At 40.7% G+C, this 25,470-nt stretch overlaps 1 protein-coding gene across 10 annotated transcripts in view; it reads left to right on the plus strand.

Moving 5' to 3' along the window:
- Positions 1-25,470, plus strand: part of LOC104147126 (uncharacterized) — a 221,630-nt gene that overhangs the window by 2,500 nt on the left and 193,660 nt on the right. For 3 of the 10 annotated variants that reach the window (XR_011135714.1, XR_011135715.1, XR_011135719.1), the window contains exons 1-3: positions 15,799-16,101; positions 17,209-17,322; positions 17,590-17,697. The gene's annotated coding sequence lies outside the window, so the exon portion shown is untranslated. The other 7 variants (XM_068915648.1, XR_011135707.1, XR_011135712.1 and 4 more) reach the window with 7 other exon arrangements.

The raw sequence follows: 25,470 nt of genomic DNA on the forward strand, positions 1-25,470 counted from the left end.
TCCTGAGCTAAAAATGTCAAAAAATAGCTCTATCCCTCAAGAGAGATAGCCTGTAATTTAATGCACGGCCATGCAAACTCAGCTTTCGTGTGTGTGTGTGTGTGTGTGTGTGTGTGTGTGTGTGTGTATACACCCACATATATCTGTGTATATATTTACATTTACATACACACATACACACAGATATATATACCTGTATTTATATTATTCATTTCTGCTATATATTAATTCAATTTTCCTATAGTTAAAAAAAAAGCAAAACCTTCTCTTTTTTTTTTTTTTCCTTAAAGAGCAGTAAAAGACCTAACCACGCAACACAGCATGCAGATGAAATCCTGAGGGATATGCAAATATTTGTTCCTTATTTTTGAAAATGGGTAAGTAGATAGAAGATACATTTTAAAGAGATATAAATGCATACTAAAGTCCAGCTTGTTCAAGAAGAGGAAAAAAAGAGAGAGAAGTGACAAGAGGTATTGCTGCAGCAACATCCCTAATTTACCTGTATTTAGCAGACAGGAAATTAAAATCACTTAAGAGCATGCCTTGCCCTTCTTATTCTGAGAGTTCTCCTGCTGGGATCCAGCACAGCTCTGACAGTGCAGCGATGAGAGGGTCACCTCTGGAAATGCTAAGCGCACCAATACCAAAGTTTCACAGGTTGTCCTGGGTGAAATTCTGGCCCTATTGAAGTCAGCAGGTGTTTTGCTCCTGGCTACCGTGGAGCCAGAGTTTCATTCTCTTTCTGTAGAACAGAAGCTAGGAATCAGAATTAATACCTGTGTACACATGTGCATGTGTTTTGAGTTTATAGTGTCACAGACCTGCTTTTGGCTCAGAAGATTAAGGATGAACTGATAAAGGAAATAATGAAACAAAAATTAGTGCTTATTTTACTGATTTCCTGGTGCTTCAGAGAAGGTAGGAAATTATGATTAGTGGTAATTTGTACGTAACTTGCTGGCAAGATTTACCAGAGCTTTCCCACACCTGAAACTGAGACAATGCATTTGACCACTTTTGCTCTCATTAAAACACAACAAAAAAAAATCCATAAACAAACTTGGAAAGCTGCCTTTCGAAAAGAAAAAGTTTGAAAAGTGACAAACAATTGGATGAGATTTGTTTGGGATTTTACTCATGTTTTGGACGATGCTCAACAGATGGTGAGTTCACATCATCTGTAGATCCTATTAGTCTAGTATGTCATAACAGCTGTGCCTAATTATTTAAATTTATTGCAAACAATTTTGTAACTTATTTCCCATGAATTTAATTTTAAACGATACACAATTAAACTAGGAAAAGTGTGAAACTAACAAGCAAACTAACTGAGACAAACATCTCAAAACCACAATCTTCCTCCTAGGAGAGGAAATACTATGGTAAGATTGGCAGTGGATGAAAATTTGTAAGATTTGTACAACTCATTTTTACTGAAAGCCCATAATACTTTTAACCAGCACTGGTTGATCCATTTCAAGCCAGCATGTCCTTTCTGCAGCGGGGATGGATCCAAAACAGAAATCTATACTCAGTTCTTCCTGAATTTCAAAAATGCTTGTTCTCAAAATTCTGGTTCTGTATCTATTTTATGGCATCTGAGTGGAACTGGATCAAAAGTTCCAAACAGAACAGCTTCTGCATCAGTAATTCGTATATGAAGTTGCATGCTAGCATTGATCAGGCTGTGTTGCAAGCATTGTGCAACCGGAATATTTGTCTTTAAAAGGCACAGCTCCTGAAGCTGGAAGGTCTCAGCCTTTTTTTCTGGTTAACGATTATTTCTAGCACTAATGCATCAACTTATTTTTTTCTCTACAAAACGTGAGCTTGACTTCTTAATGCAAAAGTATGAATAGAGAGCCTCAAATGCATATTTTTTGATTTGTATACTGGTAGAGCCAGAGGTGACTTTTAAGTGGACAAGGAAGCGTTCTGAGCTTTTCATTCTCACCCTACTAACCCACGACGCTCTCTGGCTGCCCTGCCCAATTCTCTCTCCCATCTGCCATGCACCAGGCAGTTAACAACCGAGCCCATTAGACAGCTCTTTCTGCTAAAATGACCAGCTGTGTAAGTTAATCCTGACATTTCAAAAAGAACCTGCAATTCAACAGCTGTGAAAGAGTTCATTATGCCAAGGGACTGTACCTACAAAGTACAATGGCTGTGAATTTAGGAGGGATTTGAAGAAAAAGGAGACTGTTCTGTGTAGAGCGGCAATATGAAAGAATGAAAGGAGTTTGGAGCATGCAGGCTGTCTTGGTGTAAATATGAACATATGAAAAGAGATTATGGATGCGAATGAATTTCACCAGGGAAGTGGACTCCCCACACACAGGCACCGTGGGCTAAGCTTTGCTATCAAACTTGGATTTTGCCAAAGCGTAGCACAGTGTGAGGAAATTTCAGGCGGGCAGAGCTGTGGCACAGAGAAGCCACTCAGGAGGCCACATAAATTAAGACAGTATTAGACACCTAGAGAGAACATATTTCCCTCCCCCCCCCCCCCCCCATTTTATTGGTCCTAGAAGACAAACTCTCTGTTCCAGATAATCTGTCAAAGCAGATTTGAGCCGTGCTGTGCTGGCATCCTCAGAAAGTGCTTGCCTGGATATTAGTTCTTTCTTCATATCATAAAATTACTAGGCACCCAGTAATGGGCTGCAGGACATAGTCTGAAAACCCTAATTCAGAACCCTACATAACAGCATGTATATATAAGCTATTGGGCAAGATATACAGTACCCTGCTGTCACATGGCCTAGCCTAACCAGAGATGCATGCAAACAAAACATGCAGGTAGAGTCCTTAGAAGGCAAAGAGCACATGAAACCACATCAAGACCTCTGGAAGCTAATTCTAAAACGTTAACAAGTAGCGTGTTTAGAGAGCAGTGGCGGTGCAAAGAGAGAGAGAGAGAACGTAACTGCATGAAAATAGTTCTACTGCTGAAATGTTCTTTTAAACTGCTTAGCATGACTTCATAACAAGTTATTTGTAATTTCAGACTGTACTTAGCAAAGTTTCAAGAAAATAAGAGCATATATAATCCCGTATGTCTGCTAGCTAAATAGAACTAGCTGACGAGGAAAAAGTGACTGGGCCAGTAGTGATACCAACTTTCGTTCTTTTGGGAAAGTTCATAATGGATGAGATGAGATGAGAGAGAGGGTGTGAAAAGGGGTCTGATAATGGGTTACTGAATTAGTGTGTTGGGTTTTTTTTGCTGTAGCTGTTGTTTTTAAATTGTATTAATAAAATGGCTGCAAGCACGACTCACATGGGAGTGATCTCCTTCCTGAGCTAAAAGGAGGAAGGTGAGTTTGTTTCATCTGCAGCCTGTGAGCTCCCATCGTGGTCATGGCAGGGGTTGATGTGACATGCAGTTGAGTTCCCAAGTGAAATGCTGAAGCTGAGACTTTTGAGGGCATTACAGTACTCTGGCTTCAAACAAGTGGTAAACTACAGTGTCTTGCTGTGCCAGAGCTGTGCTTTGAACCCGTGTATCCTAAAAAGCATTGACCTCCCAGAGCTGAGATGGACCCACGGCAGCGTCAGTGAGCCAGCAGCCTTGCGTGTCTGAGCTTCACGTGCCTCTCCTTGAGGCTGCATGGGTGGGAAGGTGGTAAGTGAGCAGGGATTTGGCTGAGAGGGAGACTCACGAGCTGAAGACAGACGTGGGAGGGAAGAGCTTAGTAAACTGAAACGTGGTTCTGAAGAGGCATCCTTCTCCTTTCAGTCAAAATTTGTTAATTTGATTGCACAGATTGTTCTGTATCCCAGACCAGATCTGGCAAAGGGCATGAATAGCATCCACACATTTCTGGGAGGGCCAGGACAGATCTTCCTTTTGGGAAGGAACGATAATTTTCCTCTGCGACCCAAAGGGTGTGCTCACAGACAGGGAGGGCTCTGCAGGCGAAGCTACCTCGCACCCACCCAGACACAGGGAAGTGCTGCTGGTGGACGATGCTGCGGAGCACGCCTGAGGCCAGCCAGCGTATCACCCCCCTGGTCCAGGCTTTGCTCTCCCAAAGTGGGAAGCTCAGATGGCCATGGGTGCTCTGCGGCTCTTCAGAAATAACCTCCCCGTCTCAGATCAACCATGAGTACGCTTTATTTAGATGCACTAATATTGCTTGAAAAACCTTGCAATACATCAGCCATGGCTGATGCGGAGAGAAGGTGGAGAATTATGAGAACAGGCTCTCACATTAGGATTTTTTCATTGTTCCCTGTGCAATCCAGAGCCATCAGAGAGTAGCTGTGCTATTTGTTTATTATTGTTATTAGCTATTATTACATTCAGTGCAATCTATTTCAGAGTGCCCCCTATTTTCCAGTTTCTGCTGTGATGTCATTATGTATATTAAGGGAGTCAATATTTTTTACAAAATATTATAAAGTAAATTATTATAGGATGAATTATTAATTTTTTAAAAAGAACAATTAAAATTTAATTATTCAAAAATATCAAATGTGAATACTATTGCAGCTTGCTGGGGGGTAGCAAGCAATTGTAGCAACTCGTAAATGTTTTGAGTTTGTGGTATCTACAGGAAAATTGAAGATTTATTTAATGCAAACTAAGCAACACCTTGATTCAGACACAGAAAATCTGTACCAGTTCTAGCAGTTGGTTGATACTGCGCCTACCTGCTGTGGTAGATGAAACACTTCCTTTTCATAAATGTAGAGAAACCATAGAGATAAACAATATTGGTTTGCTGTGGAGTTAAATAGCGAATGTTGGCATTTCAGTTATCATCACTAGACTTCAGTCTGAACACACTACTGAGACGGATGGGATGAGTTTACAGTCACGCAGAGAGCTCTCCCTTCGGGCTGCCGGAAGACTTGGGCATAACTCCTGGTGCTGGGTTACTGTGCAGTTAACATTGGGAAGGTTGCTTCCATAGCCTACAAAAGATAGACTCTAAAACAGGATGCAAATGATGGTTTGGGTCACAGTGTCGCCCCACTGCCACACTGCAAGCCTCTTCCAAAAATTGCATGTGCTGAGAGCCACGACATCCTGTTGTACTCGCAGCATTTCTTCCACCTAGACCCACGTCTTGCTGACCCCATCCTCCCTCCGCTCTCACTAGAAACCTTCTCCTCTGTGCCTGGCCTGCACCCCTGTTCCCAGACCTACTTTGCTGACTGCTGCTTTGCACAGGGGGGAGCAGCCATCTGTCAAATTGTGAGTCTAGTTGCTTTATTTCCACATGAACTTCTGCACTCTGGGCAGCACACAGACAGGCACTGTGCCCACCCCTAGATCCCAGTCTCTTGCCACTTGTCCCCAGTGTCTTAAACCTTCAGCAGCCCTGCCTCACTTTCCTGCATAGTACCCTCTCCTTGACCTGTGCCCCAGCATTTGCTTGCACGTGCAGCTCCAACACCAGATCTGTGCCCAAAGCACGGTTGGTGCCTTTGCAACACCAGGGCCACGTCCTGCTGGGCGCTTACCCTGGTCCTGCAGGACAGCCTGTGGCCCAGTATGCGGCCAAAGCCACCACCTCTCCTCTGCTGTGTGACATGGTATGATGCTTGTCCACTAATAAAGCAATGGTGCAGTGAAAAGGAGGGCACTGAAGGTGAGGGAAAAATGGCCAGCTGAGAAAGAGGAAGGTGGCACATCCAAAGTAGAGTTGGCAGCTTTGTACAGAGGCACAGTCAACACCACTAATGTAAATGTCCCAGATAGATTACCCAACACATCGCAATGGTTTCATCAAGATAATGGTTATAAAGGAGGGAGACCGTAGAGTAGTTTTGTCCTGTATAATGAGATTTTGCAGTCACCAACACAGATGCAAAATTTCAGATTTTCTTATAAGGTAGTTCATACTTATGCATCAGAACTGAAGCTACCCCTTTGCTCACAAGCAGTCCAGATGCTCTTCCCAGCTGTGGAAGGTGTCTTCAACGTGGGCACTGGGTGAGGGACCAACACAGTAAAATCTCCCAGAGCCTTCAGGCAAGCTAATACAGGAGCGCTCAGAATAGTTGCAACCATGGTCATTAGCGACTCCTGTCATTTTTCTTCTTTGTTTGTGGCTTTTTTTTTTCCTGGTTCCCCTCATGGTCTGTGGGATGAATATTGACTAACTACATATTGTATACGTTTTAACAGTGCTGGGCTAAGCCAGCTGGGAGATTTTACCACAGTGCTCTTGCAGATAGCTATCTTTTATGTGAGGTGTGCAATCCACATTGTGTATTGTTGGGTGAACTGATATCCAGACGCTCTGCAGGAATTATTTGGGATCTAGATAGCCTCTCTGGCTCCATATCAAGGCTAGGTATACAAGAAGAGTGTAGGTATCTCCGTACCATGCTTCCCAATACCTGCATGATCCCAGGGAATGAATGGTCCCAGCCCTGATCCTAGATAATGGGGAATTGATTGTAGCGCACAGTTATACTACAGGCTCTGTACTGGGTACAGTGTGGAAGATGACATTCAAAAGAACAATAGCCTTTTCTTTTCTCTTTACCTTACAGGTATTTTTCTCATTTCACAGACTGGCAAAACTGATACAAAGATAGTTTAGAAGCCTTATACAAAGTCACTCATCAGCAGAGTATCAGTCAAAATATAGACTAAGTTGCCTAACTCCCTCTATAAGCAGTTTTGGTCTCATATTTTGGTGTGACTTAGCATCATCTCACATTCCAAGGGCTTTTGACTATATACTGTCTTGAACAATGCATGACAGGTGGCCGTGTGACACTTTTCAGACCTCTGAAAAGTTCATGCAGAAATCTAGTAGTGATTTTGATGTACTTTTATGTGCACATCAAATCAAACTTCACTTCAGTATAGAGCTACATTATAGTAAGTCAAATGTATCCCTGTCATAACTCGGTTGACTTTAACGAAGCAGCACCAGAAACTAGTTTTGTCTATGAAACGTTAAGAAAAGTTTCACAAACACATTTTTCAGCCCATGTGCAACTATTTTCCACAGTAGAAAGAGAAGATTATTTGGCTATTAAATTAAACGAATGAATGAAATATAAACACTATGAGTTTGAACATAAAGTTGAAGTGAGTGAGCTTTTTCTTCATCTGTTCTCTTCATGTGCTGAAGGAAAGCAAACTGTCCATGTCTAAAAACGTGGCCGAACACATCCAAAGAAAAATTAAGTAACATATAAAATTATCCAAGAAAAAAAAACACAGAAATTTTTTGACACTAACAGAGAAATTAAAAACACATACTAAATCCTGAGTAAATAAACACAAACTCAGATCTAACCTTCTCTTTTTTTCCCTTAATTTCTAGCCTGCAGAGAAAGATGAAACCATAGTTTTAGATCATAACTGACTCTAAATCAAGGTGAATTTTCTTTTTCAAATCCAACTCGGATTTATCAGAACATGGCATAAAAAATCCTGTCAACAGCATTTTTTCTCTGTAAGGGAGGTCATGATGGCAGAAATTTCACAAGAACAATTGGCATCATCAGATTTCCACCTTTCAGGTGGTTTGGGGCCAAAATGGTCATTGATTTTTCACTTACAAGCTGCAGCCTGTAAATAACCATAGTATCTTTTTTTGCTATAATAAAATTACTGTGATACTAATTAGATACAGAAATGATTATATTTAATGGATAAGAATAAGAGATTAAAAATTCATCAGAACTAGTTTTGTTGTAGTTCGCACACTCAGTTACACTTGAACTTAGATCAGATATCTTTAATGAAATATTAAATAAATGACAAAGTTGTATGGAGGACTTTTTGTGTTCTATTATAAACAGCAAAAACAAAGCAAATAATTAAATTGGTCTTCAATTCCTTCACTTAAATACCTATAGAAAACAAGGTAAATAAAAATACATTTGACAGTGAATATGTCCAGTGGGAACACGTCCTTGTGTTTTACTTTATAGTGGCTAAACATTAAGTCAAGCCTTTAACTTGAATTTAATGTATTAGAGCAATAACAATCAAGGTACAAGGCATTTCCTGGGAATTAATGACTGACTGGGAGAGTTGATGGGCAAATGTGAAGCTGAGGACCATTAACCTCAGCTAGTCATTAATCCCCCTGAAAATTCCCTGTGCTGAAGTTGTTAGTGCTTTTTATAATGTCCTTATATATTCAAAAAAATATATAAGCATTTTCCCTCCTGTCCAAGTAATTTTTTAAAAGATACCATAGGAAGGAGACATTTGGGCAATAAAGTTGTTTCCCTTGGCTTTTCTGATAAATAAAAAAATGAATGGCAAAATTAAAAAGGAAACAAACCTAAACGATCTTAGAAGCAAAATGTGAATTCCCTAAACGAACATGGGGAGGGTCACTGGAGAACTCTGGCACAATAATTCCCACTGAGTGCAGCAGATAGTGCGCTGGGCAGGCAGCAGCACCCTGGTGGTGGCTTTCGTGGTGCTCCCAGCAGCAAAACAGCTTCTCGTTTCCCTCAGTAGTCCCACAAAATCCAGGTCTTTGATGTCACCTGCCTCGACACCCCTTGCCCCTGCTCATAGCTAGTATCTCGCTTTTGCACACTTCCCCAGCAGCAGAAGATATCAAGATCCCTCCAAATTAATTTTCCACCTGGCACATAAAACAGTGATGTAAAATTTAGAGGTTTGACCACAGAAAAGTTTATTTCTCTGGACTCACCAGGAAATCCTGGTGGGTACTGCCCAATTTCCAATACGTTCTAGTTAAGATAAAGAACCTGCATGTTGATAGATTCATGGAATTAGAGCCTCAGGTAGCCCATTTATTTTTAAAACCAAAAAGGAACTGTTATAATCCTCCATTCTGACATGTGATACTATGCTCCTTCGTGTATAGCCTGTCAGGTTATTTTGTGCATAATTATTATTATTATTAATAATGTTCACTGCAGTTATATCTCAGGATCAGCTGGGAATGGCATCCTGTTTTGTTAAGGGCCCTGAACAGACTGCAAGACATTCCTACAGCGTTTACAGTCTTACTTTTCCTACATTAGTTGAAACTTGAATAAATAATCTATAGAAACTGTAAGAAACAGAAATGGTGACGGCATTCTTTGTCCAGTTTTCTTTTTTTGACCTCGATGGTATTGATTCACCCTTTATGAAAATTAATCTCAGGAGAGGAAAAGAACCCAAAGATTTTACTTTTAAGACTCGCAGTTTCCAAGAGCAATTGCAAGTTGTCGCTCCTCCTGTTTTTGTGGATTGATTTTCTTATTTGATAAAGCGGTTACCGGCTAGTGCCTTGCATCTTGGTCAACCTGTTTTCAGGAGTCATTCATTCATCTCACAATTGGCAATAAAATGTTCCATCTCTTACTACAGCTTGTTTAAGAATCAGTCATTGCTAATAACAAATGAAAATTCAGCATAGGGAAATGTAGGAAAAGGCTGTTGAACCATGTGTAGGCATTTGTATTAGTCTTGGTATTTTTGTGCCCCTGTGAAGTAATTGGGGCATATGAGTCCATGATTAAATAAATGTAGATGGTAAAAAAATTTCAACCCTGTATTAGACCTACTGACAAAACTAATCACTTCACATGAGGAATATTCTCTGTTTTAACACATTTAAAATATAACCCTGCAACATAGAGAAATAAAGAAAAAAAAAGCCTTGATTTGCGGAAAAGGCCACTCTTAAATCTGAAGCTCAGCTTCTATTTAGCTGCTTTGGCATGTGTTTTTCCCTAGCTATGTTGATTTTCATCCTTGGTGCAGCCCTCACAATCAAGCAAGGCAATGGAATGCAACCCTTGCTCTATCTAGCTGTCAGAACCAAAGTAGGAGATACCACCTCCCACTTTGTCCTGGGAGTAGGAAAGAGGAAGTGTAAAGAGGGTCCTAACTCAAAAGAACTGATACGGCCATTTAGCAGACTCTGCAGAAGCTGGGACCCAAATCAGAACCTGAACTTCGTGGCTCATGCTTCCCTCTTGAAAGGGCTAAATTAAAATCTAAGATCCAGAATGAGACTGAACTGATTGGGGCAGGGGGGGAAGACAATTCAGAAATATACCGTGTTACCTCAAACAGTGCAAATTATTCAACATGAAAGCTAAAAAGCTGTTTCCATGCTTTTTTGCATAACATCATGCATTTGACAAGTTTTTCCACTAACCAAAACAATTGCCAATGAAGAGTTTATATTTTATCATTTGACCTGCTGTTCCAGCTGTTCCAGATCTATGAGACTGTCGTGGCTCAGCGTTTGATATTTAAGCTTATCATTTAGGAGCCTCAGATTCTCATCACTTGAAAGAAGCCTACTGAATGGTGACAAGTGTTTTGCGCTCACGTAAGTGATACCACTGTACTCTAGTTAGAAAGTTTCATCCTCTGCAAGTTCAGGACAGTATCACGGAAGGAGCTGGCACTTTATCAAAGTTACCCAAAATTCAGTTTGGCCTTTGCTTATGTAAAATTTGAGATTTCTGTAGTACTTTCCCTCCAAGATGTTTTACATCTCTTGCTTAGGTAGTTAACCATGTGAATATCCTATTCATTGCTATTGTAGTATAGCTACTTTATAAATGTATGTATTATATTGTAAGCTAGAGGCAAGAGTCACCCGAAATATGTCCTAAAGAAATATTCTCAAGACTTAGAAAGACTTCTGAAGTGTTAGAAGGCAATCAGCCCATAAAAAGGATCACAGTGTTATAAGCTGTTGTTATGATTTGCAGAGGGCAGACAGAGAGGCCTTGTAACATCCCTTCTATCCAGCCACGCAGTTGTTAAAGAAGTGTAAGCAGGCAGAAGGAGATGTTGATAGAGAACTGCAGCGATTCATTATCATGGCAGCTATTTGGTTAACCATTTGAGAAAGTACATTGATTTGCAAAGCAGTTTTTAGAAATACGTGCCAGTGTTATTGCCATCACTTGTAACAAACCATGGTGTCTCAAGGCAGGCCTGGTCCAGGAAACGGTTGCATCAGAAAACAGGCTAATAAATGCAGAGGTAAATATGACTTTAGCTGTTTGTAGACAAAAATGGACATACTTCCCAGGGAGTGAGGTAGTCACGCCCACCCAATTTGTAAATCCCTAGTTAGCTACTCTCAGTTGCAAAGCAGATAAAAAAAAATCTGATGATTTCCTAATTTGCTAGAGCTAAGCTCTTCTATTTTGAGTGAAAAATACAGTTCTTTTAAAACCATTATTGAAACATATGTGCAAAGGGTATCGCTTTTGGCTTTCTCTTGGAGACAGCTCCAGGATAACCCACGTAACTGTACAGAAAAGTGACTTAAGGTCTACTGAAATCCAGTGAGGGAAGAGCATGGCGAGGGCTTGAGCAGACCTACGGTGAAGACCATTGTAAGAAATAATATTGATACTATGATACGTATTGAATTTAGAAGCTGCACTGATTGTGAACCTGTAACATACACTGCAAAGGGAAGACTTTTAAAGGACAGCAGATGAACTAAGAGAGTATTATTAAAAGACTATGTTTCCATGGAATTGGTACTCTAGCCTTACTTGGCTTGAGCTGGATGTTTGCTGGTATGATCTTATCTGCTATGAAGAGACCAGAAATAGTAAGTAATGAAGAAAAGGAAAATCCCTTTCATTCTTGAATCCGTAAGTTGAGAGTCTGTATCTCCAAAACAATGGATCTGGAATGACTGTAAATTAATATCAAATTCAAACAGCCAATTTCACTGAAGCTTAGTCTCTTAAAATGTTGTTCAGTCTTTTTAACACGTTATGACTAACTATAACTCTGAGATACTCTTTTCAAAAGAAGGAGAAGAATGTTTTTCAGGCCTCTATTAATAGAAGAATGAGAATTTAACCTGAGAGGAAAGATGAAACGTGAGGATATCAGTTGTTGTTATAGGTAACTGGTATTCTGCCCTAGTGATTTCAGATAAAGTAAATTCCTTGAGGGGTAACTTGTTCCGGGGGATCAGCCTTTTTCTCCAGGGTTTGCTAGTCTTAGATGAAAGCACAGCCTTTGCAGTGTAATTTGCACATAGTATTTACACATAGTATGTGTGATCATAACATCTTCCTAGCTTTGCAGTGGTCTGGCCACGCTTCTCCCATTACCACCACGAATCAGTGCTTCCCACTCCTAGCTGATTTCCCTCAATCTTTTGACTCTCATGTCAAGGAACTTAATCTCTTTCCCACATCTGCAGTTCACTGAATTGAATTTCACTGCTTGTTGGCAAATGAATATCTCTAAGTAAATGTTAATACCAAATTAGTAGTTTTAACTAAAGCATCTTTTGTACTCTTGACTGGTATAGCTCTGTCCATTTCTCTTTCGTCTCAGTATCGACTTGGGAAATTTGCAGAGCTTTCACAGAGATTCAAAATATTAAAGTAACCTTCTTGGACTGTGTTGATTTTTACTGTGCATAGCAAATCAAAGCCAGATGAATGCCTAGCATTAGTATCACTTTCTAGTTCCTTGTAATATATTTGGCAATGTATAGTTCATAAGGGCTATTTAACACAAATTTCTCGTTAGCATAATATTCTTGCATGTTAAATGTTTTATATGATGTTTCCATAGCTACTATGGGCAATAAATAAAATGGCTTTCCTATGAGAAAATACATCATTGCTAAACTTAGTTATGAAGGTGTTTTATCTCCTTACTACTACTTATAGTCATCATGAGCTATCCTAGCTTTGCCTTTGACTTGTGTGTGTTCATCTGTAAACATTAAAGGATCCATACTGCTGCTCTTCCTCAATCAGCTGTTAGCTTTATTACGCCAAATTCATTTTCCCACTATATAGACTGAAGGCACTCCTTTGATTTTAAATTGAGCAATATCTGCTTCATCGCATCGCTAACTCTTCTAAGGGATTTTGCATGTATAGAAAAAGATATTATTTTTTCCAGCAGTAATTTCTAGAAAGTACTTTGACACAAAGTGAGAGAGCTCTGTGCCAGCTGTTCAGACTTTTCTAGCTAATAAAACAGAAGACAGTGCAGGCTGGACAGAGCGGGCAGCAGCATTTAAGGTGACCTGGACTGCTAGCATTCTTGGAGAAGCAGGCACACTTGGGTAGCAACGGAAATAAGGAGTTGGTCTAGAAAAACGTTAGGGTAGAAATGGTTCTGCCTGGTCTGGTGTTGGACAGGCGCTGGGCTCGGAAGAGCGTCATGTGGTAGATTAGACAAGCAGGCACAAAACTGTGTTTAACACTTTCTGGAGGAAGGAAAGGGAGACTTGATTTACCGCCACATAAAGCAAATGGATGGTGCATTGAGCTATATCAGTAGGAGTACTGAGTCACAGCTCATCATCTGGAAAACTGGAAACTGTCAATTGCCACAGCAATTGCCGTGTGTATTCTGGGAGCATAGGTAAAGTGGCAAGTAATGTTTTTTGGAGCATAATACAAATGAAGTGGGTTTAATCTTCTGGGTGTTTCCATCCTATAAGTTTTCTTGTCAGATTGGGGAGAATAATATTTCACTTGGCGTTCGGTTTGTCTCTGAGTGATTGTAACAGTGGAATTTATTCTTCCAAACCTGAGTTGCTGAAAAAAAAAGGCAGTGGGTGGGCAAGGGGAGAAAAGGGGGAAAGAAAGAGATTCTGGGCATGGCTCTGATCTGATTTTCTGCATCTCACAAACTCAGGACAAATATGACAGCATCTGACTAGTATTCATTGTGAAGTGACCAAAGCTTGCTTTCTTGATTTGAAAATCAGAATAAAGACAACATTTTTCCTCTGATGGACTAGATTTAAGGGCAACTTCATGTAAGACATGAAAGAAGTGATGACTTTTTTTTTTAAGAAACAACCTATGCAGTGGACATGCTTCACTGAAAAAGACAAGAACTTTCTTCTAGAATTTAATACATTTTGTAACAGTTATAGGAAAGACACCTGCAGACAAAACAATATATGCATGGAGGAGTTAATGGAAAACGACTTAATTTTTCTAGGTTGGAGGCATGTCAGTGTTGCCTTATTGCTGATCTATTGCCGAAGAGAGACAGTTCAACCAGCCAGTCCTTGAAGTCACTGACAGACCACGTTCTAGGTAACTATGGAATTTCAGCGTACTTAACTCTTGATAGCTGCTAGCTAAATTCAATCAAAATTCAGTTGAAGAAGGAAAACTGGAAAATCTATCATATTTTGAATCTCTTGTGTTATAATTTCAAAGAGCAAGAGGATAAACCTGAAGTCTAAAGATGAAATATTCTGATATTACTACCTATTACCCGTAAAAGCTAATGCTATATATTTAACAGTTATCTTTGTAAGCCATTATGGAAACCAAATTTGGAGTGTTCACATTGTCTTCTAAAGTATCAAACCAGTGTGCTGATAGATGGTTACATCTTTGGAATGAAAGACCAGAAGCATCTGCTGGGCTGGAGCAGAGTCAAATGTTTCTTCTAAACGCCTGTCTCAATTTTTATCCTCTTCTCTATAAGATTATTTATACTTTTTTTGAGGAGAGCTTTGTTTGATTCTGATCTTTTTGCATTCTGATTAGCTTGTAGACATAGCATCAATGTTTACTTGTCTCTGTGGGTGAATGATCAGATAATGGCAGAGCAACCTCTTTTGTGAAATTGTTTAAACTTCTTTCAAATAAGTGTTGGTATCCCATGCTGGTATTAAAAAAAAATATAATGTTTGTTATACATGCTAATTTTACTACATACAGACTTCTGGCTTAGTGCTCGTTAAATATTCAGAGGGCTGGCAGTAGTTTGGTATCTCACTTCTGAGACTTCGGAGGAGAGGAACTGAAAATAAGCTTAATTCGGCAAAAGACTAGACAATGGTAAATTAGTTTAATTTTGCAGCTTACTTCTTAATATCAGCAGAATACAGCTTGATACCATAATTTATACTATGACTGTATGGCGTTTTGGTTTACCTTGAAAAGTTTAGGTCCTGAAACGTAGAATTAAGAGTAAAATGTGTGAGAAACAAAGACCATCTTGGCCAAAGTCGAATCTATTGCTGTGACAAGAATTAATGTTATAGATTTTTATTTTACAAAGTCAAAAATAGTGTCGTATCAGTCAGTATGACTCTGCATCAATGCACTAAAGCTCTCCCAGAGCCCCCTCTGAACTTACTTGGACTGCCAGATCACGCAACTGTATTCTTGTAATGTTAGTTTCTCACTGTGGAACCCATCTGATCAAAAAAGATTCAAACCCAATAATTTAAATACAGAGTTGGTTTCCCAATCGCAGTGCGTTGAGCAAAAGCTAGGGAAGGAGAGACCTACTAGTAGGGCAAGGGCTGCTCTTCAGCTAGCGCAGGAGCTACGACAGCACGGACAGGCTGAAGTTCTGCTGCCGTTTTAACTACAATACAGACGTTTTCCCCGTACTCACTCGTATTTATTTACCTGTTGGTTCTGCAGAATTTGTAAGCATTGCGTTTAAGAGCCGCCAGCCAGGTCATTTTTCACCATCAGATGTCAGCGAGCCCCGGAGACCTGGAGTTTCCAGCATATTCCTGCATATGTAGATTTTTTTTTTAATTATTATTTTTTTTTATTATTTTTTTTTTTTGACCGGGCCGGGACCGTCTGTTTATGCCGGTTGCACTGCCAGGAGGCACTGGGCGCTCCTGAGGCCTCTCAGCAGCCCTTCCCTCCTCCCTTCCCCCCCCCGCCCCCACAGCCACGGACACCGCCGCGCGCGGGGGCTCGAGAACAGGTGGGAGCCGCCCCCGGGGCCGAGCGCCGCCCGCCCGCCGCGGCGGGGGAAGGTGCAGCGGGGGCGGCGGCGGCGGCGGGCCGCGCACAGGTGGGCCGGCGGCGGCGGCGGCGGCGGCAGCGGGGGCGGGCCGCGTGTAGGCAGCGGCGCTGCCCCCCGCCCGGCGGCGGCGGCGGCGGCAGCGGGAGCCTCGGCCCTGCGATAAAAGGGAAGGGGCAGAAACGTGCCTGGGAGGGAGCGGGAGGTTGTGCCGAGCGATGAGCCGCCCCCCGCTTCCCCCCTGCCCGCCCGCAGGAATCCCGGGCGGCGCGGCGCGGCGCGGCTCCCCCTGGCTGCGCGGCGGCGGCGGCGGCGGCGGGAGGCAGCCGCGCTCTGAGGAGGAGCCGCCGCCGCTGCCTCATCCTGCGGCAGCGCGAGGAGCCCGGCGAGCGCAGGTGGGTGGGTGGGAGGGAGGGCGGCGGCGCGGCCGGACCCTGTTGTAGGTTGGAAACCTGCTTAGGCTGAAACCGCCGCTGTGAGGGGGCCCCCCTCCACCCCCCCGCTGCGCCGGCGGGGAGGCCCCCTCGCTGCGGGGTTGGGGGGCGCCGCAGTGAAGGGGAGGGGGGGGCGGCGTTGCGCGCGGCGGCGGTTGGGGGGCGGCGGGCGCGCACCTGGGCGGGAGCCTGGCGGTTAGGGTGGGGGGGGGGGCGGGAGGCGGCGGCGCGGGAGCCCGGGCGCGTTTGCGGTGCGGCATGGCCGTGGGACGGCGAGGTGTACCTGGAAACGTGCCTCAGGGCGCGCGCGGGCAGGCGTCACTTGCGGGGTTTTTTTTTTCTTTTTTCTTTTTTTTCGAGAAACTTGTTCTTGGAAAAATCGTGTTTGATTTCGGTTTCTATTCCAGTTTGTGATTATGCCGTGATTATTATTGACGTAGTGTTGTATGCGAAACGCTCCGTGATGGGTGCAAGGTACCCGGGCGGCAGGAGTCATACCTGCGCTCGCAGCGGCGTGGTGAAATGAGTTAGTTTCGTCCGTTAATGACTTGATAACGTTTTCCCAAATAGAAGCACGCTGGGCAGTGTGCGTACGGCTGCTTCCAGAGAAGATATGAGCAATCCTTAACTGGAAGGAGGGGGAGTAGGCGTGCGTGCAGAAGTGCCTATTCTGCCAAAAGCTTATATTCTGAAACTTGGCGATGCGGCAAAACCCCTCTTCTGAAAAGCCCAAAGGCTTTTTCAAGGAAGGCGTTAGTTTTCTACTTAGTCTTTTCCTGAAAACATGATAAATACATGGGTATTCTAGGTACAATGTGTGTAGTTCTTGTTTTGATTATATGCAAGTGTTTAATTCTGCTGAATCTGTGGCATGTTGCTCAAACTGCAACGAGCCTGGAATAAACCTAGTATTTCTGTTACGCTTAAATAAAAGGTTCAAGATCACTTTCACCCCGAGGTGTTCTTCTGAACGTTAGCTTTATTTTTATATGCATTCCTTTACAACTTATGTGAGGTAACTAGGCTGAGCATGAAAACTATCTCTGTAAAACTGTGTTTACTTTTCAGATGGAAGAACAAATTGAATTCACTGTTTGTATTTATCAAATAATGCTGTGCTGCTTGTATTCTCACTTCAGAAGTTGCCTTGCTCTGCCCAAGTTATGATGTGTCCGCTAAATGGTAGGGATAATGCAAAAATCTTTCAAGCCATTATCTGTCTTTTGGAGACTTAAACGTTCTCTTGGGTTAAATTAAGCTGAAATCTTTTGTTTTCCCCTTCCTGAAACTTATTCAAGAGAAAATAGCAGATAGCTCTGTGTAAACATTAATACCCATTTTAGAGGAAGACACTATAGAATGGCTGTATAGAAAAGCACATGAGCTGAAATACTGTGATGATAGGGTTTACAGCATAAAATATGGCTAATTTCTCTTATATGACTACAGGTGGCAGTGTAGAAGCCAAGAACAAAAATTGGCAGAAATCCTTTTCTGTGTATGAGAAAATGAAGAGAGTGTACTCATGACTAAGCACAGGAACCTGAAAAACCACAGGTATGTGAAGTGATTCATACAGCTACCTATGGTGCTCCCAGTATTTACTGTATTTCTGACATTCCTGGCTCATAGGTATTTCTGGACCAATTATCACTTAATGTGTTCACAGTGAGATCTGAATCAAAATGTTATGGAAAAATCTGTATTTGATAACTGAAGTGAACAGAAATACTCTGAAGGCAATATGTAAGGGTGTCTTCTTCCCCCCCTCCCCGCCCCCCCCCCGCCTTCAACCCATGGTTTATTTTAAATATAAAGAATTGAAGCATTGAGAGGTAAAATGATCAGGTTTTTTTAGTAAATAGACTTTGTATTGATAAAGCTAGCAGTATGTCCTGCATCCAGTAATAGTTGAAATGGAGAAACTTGAGGTACAGCAGAAAGTTCCTATGTCTGGATGTTTTTGATGTCTTTTTCAGTACTATTTTTGGGTTCTGAAGAATTGGAAGCATGAGGAGAATTACAGAGATGAAATTAAGAAGATGCCATTTCAAATAACTGTCTAGTTATGGAGCACATGTGACATTAAGGAAAATAAAGCTGTAAGATGGAAGCGTTTTATAACACTGATTCAAATATAAAATAAATATGTAAAAATAAGCAGTATATAATCAGAGCTCGTGATTAGCCCTTTTGTATTTCAAAGCAAAGGGAAATACACTACTTAGTGATTAATTTTTCTCATTAATTAACAGCGTTAGCTTAAGGCAAATACTTTATTGTATGCTTACTTCATTGTGCAGAGCCTACAGAAATTAGTCCATAGGCCCACATTCCAGGATTCCTGGGAAGGCATGGAGGACAGGACAGAAACTCAGAGCTAGAGCTTGAGGGTTTTTTTAGGAATTGTGTGAATGGGAAGCTTATCCTAGTAAGAAGTGTCAAAAGGCAACTGCCACTGTTTTTATTAATATATTTCTCTTTTTGCATTCCTATTCCAGTCTAAGAAGGCATTTTGTCTAAACCTTTAAATTGCTTCTTGAGGAACATAGTTAAACCACAAGTGTTCACAAATGACCAAGTTGGCTTATGTCAGCTGCCCTGCAGTAACCCAACTCGGGCACATTTTTACTTAGCCCTGGTTGGAAAGTAAAGCACATCTGCGGATAGAATGATTCATTTCAATTATGATATATGCTCTTAGCCCATTCTATTAGGTACAACGAGTCAGCTGATTATAGAATGTCGAGCACCTGCATTACTATAATCTAACAGTTTATGGGTAATCTAAGTCATTTTTTTCCCCTTCCTATTAGAAAACGTTCAGGGAATGCATTTGAGCTATAGCTTCCTGGGGTCTCAAACCCTGGAACTGTAAGCTGTCTGGATAGCAACTGTCTCTCTATTAGTGAGTAGTAAGACTCTAATCTGTGAGTGGGGCTTGCGTGTGTGCTTTCATGATACGCTGTGCTTTGCGTAGAATATCCCAAGAAACTATCACAGTTTCTAAAGTGAATTTTAAAAAAATAGAAATGAGTAAGCCTAGACTTTGGGAGCTCTTCTGCCAAGAAGAGTTCTTCTAACCATCCTTGCCAGGCTATCAGGTTGTTATTCACCACCTGTTATTTCTGAGTGGGGACCTGCTTAAGTATAGCTGGGCAAGAGGAAAGAAGCGGTGATAAGCTGAATAAGGTCTGTATGGCTATGTAGCATGTCTTGTTTTTTATTTTTTTATTGCATATTGAGGAAAGCAGTTAAATATACTCAAAATTTATGTGAATAGCCCTGTTCAAATCAGTTGAACTGCTTGCATAGTTCAGGTCAGCATATGCTTATGGCTTTGAATGTTGAGTTCATTAGTTTGTGATAACATAATTAGAACAGAAAATGAAAATGCCGTGTGTCATTGGCACAAAATTTTAGTGGGGTCTTCATTACATCAAGTATTCACCAAAATATTAAATAAAAAGAAACTAGTAACTAAGCAGTGTGATACTCGAGAGTTCAATCCACAGACATTTCTCTGTGCTAATTATGAAGCATTGACATGAATGAATGAAAGTACTTGTTGAAGTGCCTTTTGCAGTGTATAACAGTTATGCGTTCACGAGACGATTCATAGCATTCAGCAATTTGTGATGAGTTTCCCTGCCATTACTGGAGATTACTAAGTATCTAATGTATTTGCACTACACTGGGTTACTTTAAATTAGATTTGATAGTGGAAAGGAGAACAATTTTCTGTCAACTGAAAATCAGGCCTGTACTACAAATCAACTATTCAGTGTTAAGTTGTACTGTATAATAAAGAAGTTTATCTTTTAAAATACAAATGTTTAATCATCTTGTCTATGAAGATAGCAACAGTGGTGGTGGTTGCAAAAATGATTTCTTTTGTTTCTGAAAGTTATGTGCATTATAACTAATATAGCAGATGACATAATTGAAAGTAGAATTCATAGTGAGAAATCTAAACTGGAAATCTGATTATGTAAGAACTCATTTTGAAACAGCAAGTCTTGGTTACATAAATACATCCTGCATCAAATTAAGTGGTATTCTAAGTATTGTCCTCATTAAAAGTACAACAGAGGCTGTATCTTGGCTGAAAACTGTCCTGAGATTCCATTTTGATGTGTTCTGTTGTCCTAAGATAACCGCGTTTAAGGGTGCATACAACTGGTTGTTTTGCACTCTCCTGAAGAGGAATGTAATCTTTTAGACTATACCTGTTGGACAATCCTACTTTATCAAAATGTATATTATCTGTAAATGACATGTTTTACACAGGAAAAATAAACTTTCTCTCTTTAGTAGTTGTATAGGTTTGTCTTGAAAATGTTTGGGAACCTGGAAAGTGTATTAAGTCCATGGGTTAGTAATGCTGACCAGGGGATAGAATGCCCTCCCTCTCCCTCCCTCCCTCCCTCCCCCAAAAGACACAGACTAGTCAAGAGCGAAGGGTGGATGGGTTTTTATTTCCTCCCCACCTTTAAACAAAAGAAAACAAATAGGAATGGGGGGAGGGGGAGGAAAATATGTCTGAGGCCATTTAGTTTACACTCTCACTTCCCAGGCTAGTGAGGCTGATATCAGGTCACCAGTCAACAACAGTAGTGCTTTCTTATTAATCTCAACATCATTAATACAGTTGTTAAACCAAGGGGGTAGTTACACCATTGGATGATGCCTATTGTAGATTTCTATGGCTGAAGTGAGCTCGCTCTTAGGAAGAAGTGAGAGTACATCCTGTTAGCCACAACACTAAACATAAGGAAGGTATCCTGAATCAGCAAACATGTAAAGTAAAGCTCCAAGTGCATGCTCCCACTGCTTTCTCTAGGCTGGCTGCTGCTGGGCAATAGTAAGGATGCCCTGCTGTAGGAGGGCATCAGACTTGTAAAGGAGTAATGATCCTGAAATCCTATGCTGTAGGTAAGACCTTAATTTTGGGTGATGGCCAAGTATCCTCTTGCTCTAAAAATACTTGTGCATGGTGTTGACTGCAGATGGCAGGAGGTGTATCCAGTCATGAGGAGAAAACTTATTTCAGTGGGGTGCCACTAACTGGATATATGATGCTAAAAGGAGCACACCACCTTCAAAGGTGGTTGACAACAAAAGAAGTTTAGACAATCTCTTAGTGCTGGCAGAGAGGTGCTGGTAACAGAGGAGAGCTAGAAGAAGAGAGCGGGAAGCAAAACTGGAGTGGCTAAACAGAAGGTTAAAAATCAAGACCTCTGTGGCAGCATTCTGCACAGTCATCCCAGAACTCTGCATGGGAACAGGCAGAAGGCTAGGGTATGCAAGTCAAGATGACAGAGCTTCTGAGACTGAAGTTGACAAAGCTTAAGTAAAAAAGAGCTATCTGAACAAATTAAGCCCCATCTAGACTGTAGCACAGAAGCCTATGTAGACCAAATTAAGAAATGCAGCTATATAAATGCTAGAAGGCTAAAAGATAAGACGGAGGATACTGGCATACCTGATTCTAAAGTGTGACAGTGTAGGTCTATCGGAGAGAGGGTATTTAGTGGGACACTCATGGGGGGGGGGGGGGGGGGGCCTATGAAATGAAGCTTGGTAGAAGGAACAGCCAAAAGATTAAAATGCTTCCAGCCAGTGTGGAGATCGGATACTGGTTACAGTTTGGAACAAATGCATGCCACCTAACTGCTTTTCCAACTCTTTTAAAAAAAATTAAAAAAAAACAACAAAGTTTGTTTTTATGCAGTAGGGTAGAGTAGGTTGTAAGGAGCAGAAAGATATCTAATGACTAAGAACTAAAAGTGCTTGAAGAAGATTGCACTGTACCTGAAAGGCTGAGTTATCCACATCCATACTCACTGTGTAGGAGTACAAAGATCACAAACTGAAACTTTGCTCTGTGGGGAGAGAAGCAGAAAGGTCCCATTGGGGAATCTGTTTCAAATCAAAGTACTTCTAAGACAAGTTTTAGAACAAGTTGATAAAATGAATTATGACAAATTCCCAGGTCAAGAAACTCTAGAGGAACTCAAGGTGTAAAACTGCTGACCATATAAATGGTGTTTAACCTCTCAATGTTATTTTGGCACTAGAGAAATCAAGGGTGGCAAATGTGATACCAGTTTTTAAGAAGGCTTTCAAGAAGCTTACAAGAAAGAAGAGGCCAGGTATAAATGGCATTCACACTGGACAATTTGTTGGCCACTGTAACATAGAGTAGAACTAGTGGATTGATGGACAAATTTGACATAATGGGCAAGAGTCAGCACTGCCATAAGAGAACTGCCTTATAGAGCTCTTGGAGTTCTTTGAAGTTCTTTGTTGAGGCTGTGATTAAGTGTGATCTAGTATGCTTGAATTTCAAAAAGTCTTTTGAGAACTAGTCACCAAAAACGCTTCGCAAAATGATACTGGTATGACATAAGAGGAAAGCTTGCTCGTGGACTAACAAGATGGGATAAGAGTAAATGATCTGTTTTCACAATGGGGCTGGAGATCACCAGTAGGGTTTCACATGGATCTGTGCTAGGGCCTTTAGCACTGTTCAGTATAAGCATCTGTGATCTTGGAAAAGTGAGTGCAGGGTGGTTCTAAGTTATTTAGAGTAGCAAAAATAAAAGCCAATTATGAAGAGCCAAAGGGGGCTCTTATGATACTTAGCAACTGGGAATAAAGCAGTAGATGAAATTTGATGCTGATTAATATTAAAGTAATGCATGCAGGAGAGAACAATCCTATTATTGTGTCACTGAGTCTGTAAACTAACTACTGTCACTCAAATAAGAGATGTTGGATTTACTGTGGCAAGTTCTCTATAGGCATCAATTAAATGTCAGGACTGGTCAAAAAAAAAAAAGCAATATTGGGTGTTATTAGGAAAGAAGAGCCAACAGAACAGAAACCTGTTATGTCAATATATAAACTGCTTATGCTTGTATCTTGACCTTTGGGTGCAGTTCTGATACTTTTTTTTTTTTAATAAGGGTATCAGTAGAGCTAGAAATGGTAGGGAGAAGGGTGACAGTGATGGTAAAGAGTAATTAAATAGGTTAGGAATCTTCAGTGTGGCAAAGAAACAGCTGAAGGTGAATATGATAAAAAATCTATAGCCAAGATTGCGATGGAGAAGATGAATAGGGAATGATCATTAACCTATCTCTTGTTGAACAAGACCCGGAGGGTATCAAATAAAATTACCAAGTGGCAGATTCAGAACAAGTAAATATGTGTGGTTTGTGATGGTGTGGGGTATTTTTTATTATTTAATTTGTTTTTAACATAGTGCATGGTTAAGCTGTGAACCACTGTGCATGCTAAAAGATCATCTAGGTTCAAAAATCCTTTAGAAGAATTCCTGGCGAAGTTCATAAAGGGTTTTCTGTGCAAAAGCACCACGTTTTGCTTAGAGGAACACAAGCCACCGTCTCTGTCGAAAGCAGGGGAGAGATCTTGAGGTGCAGCTCTGCATACTTTCCCTGTTCTAATGTTCTTCCCCAGGCCTCTGATCTCAGCCTTTGCTACAGACAAAATATGGGGGCTACATTCAGTCTTTGGCCTGACTGAATAAGGCCGTTCTTAAGTAAAATGAAGACAAATTATAGTCCCCTGAAGAAAATGCTGACCTTATGCCAATCCTGATGCAGAATAGACTTATTAGTGGGAAAAAAGTGTTTAAGAAGGACATTTTTCTGCCTCTAATGACTTCTCGAGGGAAAAAAAGTGGTTTTCTATTAACTGTGCTAGTCGTCTTTATACCACATTGATAAGTTTGGTGCCTACATGAGGGACTTGATATTCTTTTCTTTATGTTCTGATGTGTCTATATGCAGCTTTTGTTCTGTGCTTTCTCATGGCTTGCTGGCCACTTTGTATTCTTTGTAGACTTTTTTCAGATGGACTGAATTAAAACTCTAATTGCAAAAATAAAACTCACCCTGAAGAAGTTTGAGACAGGCTTACATATATAAATAAAATGCAAAATGGAGATTTTTGAATCATGAACAGGAGAGAGAAAATCTCTATAAAGTTTTCTATAAACTTGGTGAGATTATACCTAGGTTCTTTCATTATCCAGACATACACAGGCTGAAGTTACATTATTTAGAGTTGGACTGAGCAAGGACTTGGAGAAAATAGGTTATTAAGAATAAAGGATGACTTGATTGTTAGACATGAAAATAATATTTAAATATTGAAAAGATGTAAAAGTTATGGAGCAAGAATTAGAGTAATCCAACCCAAGTAACAAATGAAATTAAGGAAAAATAGTATAATGCAGTTAGGAAGAGAAATGTCTGAGTGGTAAGGGCTATGAACTTATGTAAATACAGCCAGCAGTCCGTTACAGAACCAGAATGATTAGAATACGATAATCTGTAAGGAGTTACAGGGACAGAGGTTGGAGTATACCCAAGGTTAACTCTTTCTGAAGAAAATTAGTCGCCTTGGGCTCCTGGGGCCAGTAAAAACAAAACGGCTCCTCCAGTGGGTGACATACGGCCCCCAGAGCTGGTTCCTGCTCTGAATCGCCCTCTACAGGAGTCTCTTCGGCCGCATTGGCTAAAGATTGATGCTGCAGCCAAAGACGACCATCCCCTGCCAGGTTAAAGTTGGCTTTTGTGAATATGCCCATTCTAAATGTTAGCATGAGACCTGATCTTATTAAATATTTTAGCAGGCCACTTGATTCCTGTGGTACTAGGATAAAAATACATAGAGAGACAATACCAGCTAAATACATTTTTCAGAGTTTTCATAGGGAAGTGGATATTTCATATGTGAACAATTATAAATGAAAAGGTAAATTACTCATATAGTAAGAGATCCTATGGAATTTTTTTTTAATTGCAAAATTGAGGGAGTACAGCCTGTTTGAAACGAGGTTAATTACGTATTCCAGCACTCATCCCGTTACTCTTTGTTGCTTCACAAAAACGGGAGAAGGATCAGTCCTTTTTTTAGGTTAGCTATTTTGATGATCCCCTTGAGTGCTCTCTAGAGTTTTGCTATTTGTTTAACAGTAACAAAACTTTCTTCTGTCAAATTTTAAATTTTCACTTTCTATAACAAGATATGCCAAAGAAAAACAATATATTGCTTTTCTTGTTTTTTATTTCATAATTTATGTATTAAGGCAGTGCTGCTGCACCGCTGGCAGTCTGACATTAAAGGAGATTTTTGTTAGCACAGATGGCAGTAGATTTCCATTTTTTTTTCTTTTTTTCTGAACTAATATGGAACCAGACACTACAGAACTTCACTAGTACTACACTTGGGGGTTAGACTTTCACATCTATTTAAAACCATACTTTAAACCATAAATCATAATTTTTAGAGTAGAAA

This window comes from Struthio camelus, chromosome 1, assembly GCF_040807025.1.
Source record: "Struthio camelus isolate bStrCam1 chromosome 1, bStrCam1.hap1, whole genome shotgun sequence".
Taxonomy (NCBI): Eukaryota; Metazoa; Chordata; class Aves; order Struthioniformes; family Struthionidae; genus Struthio; species Struthio camelus.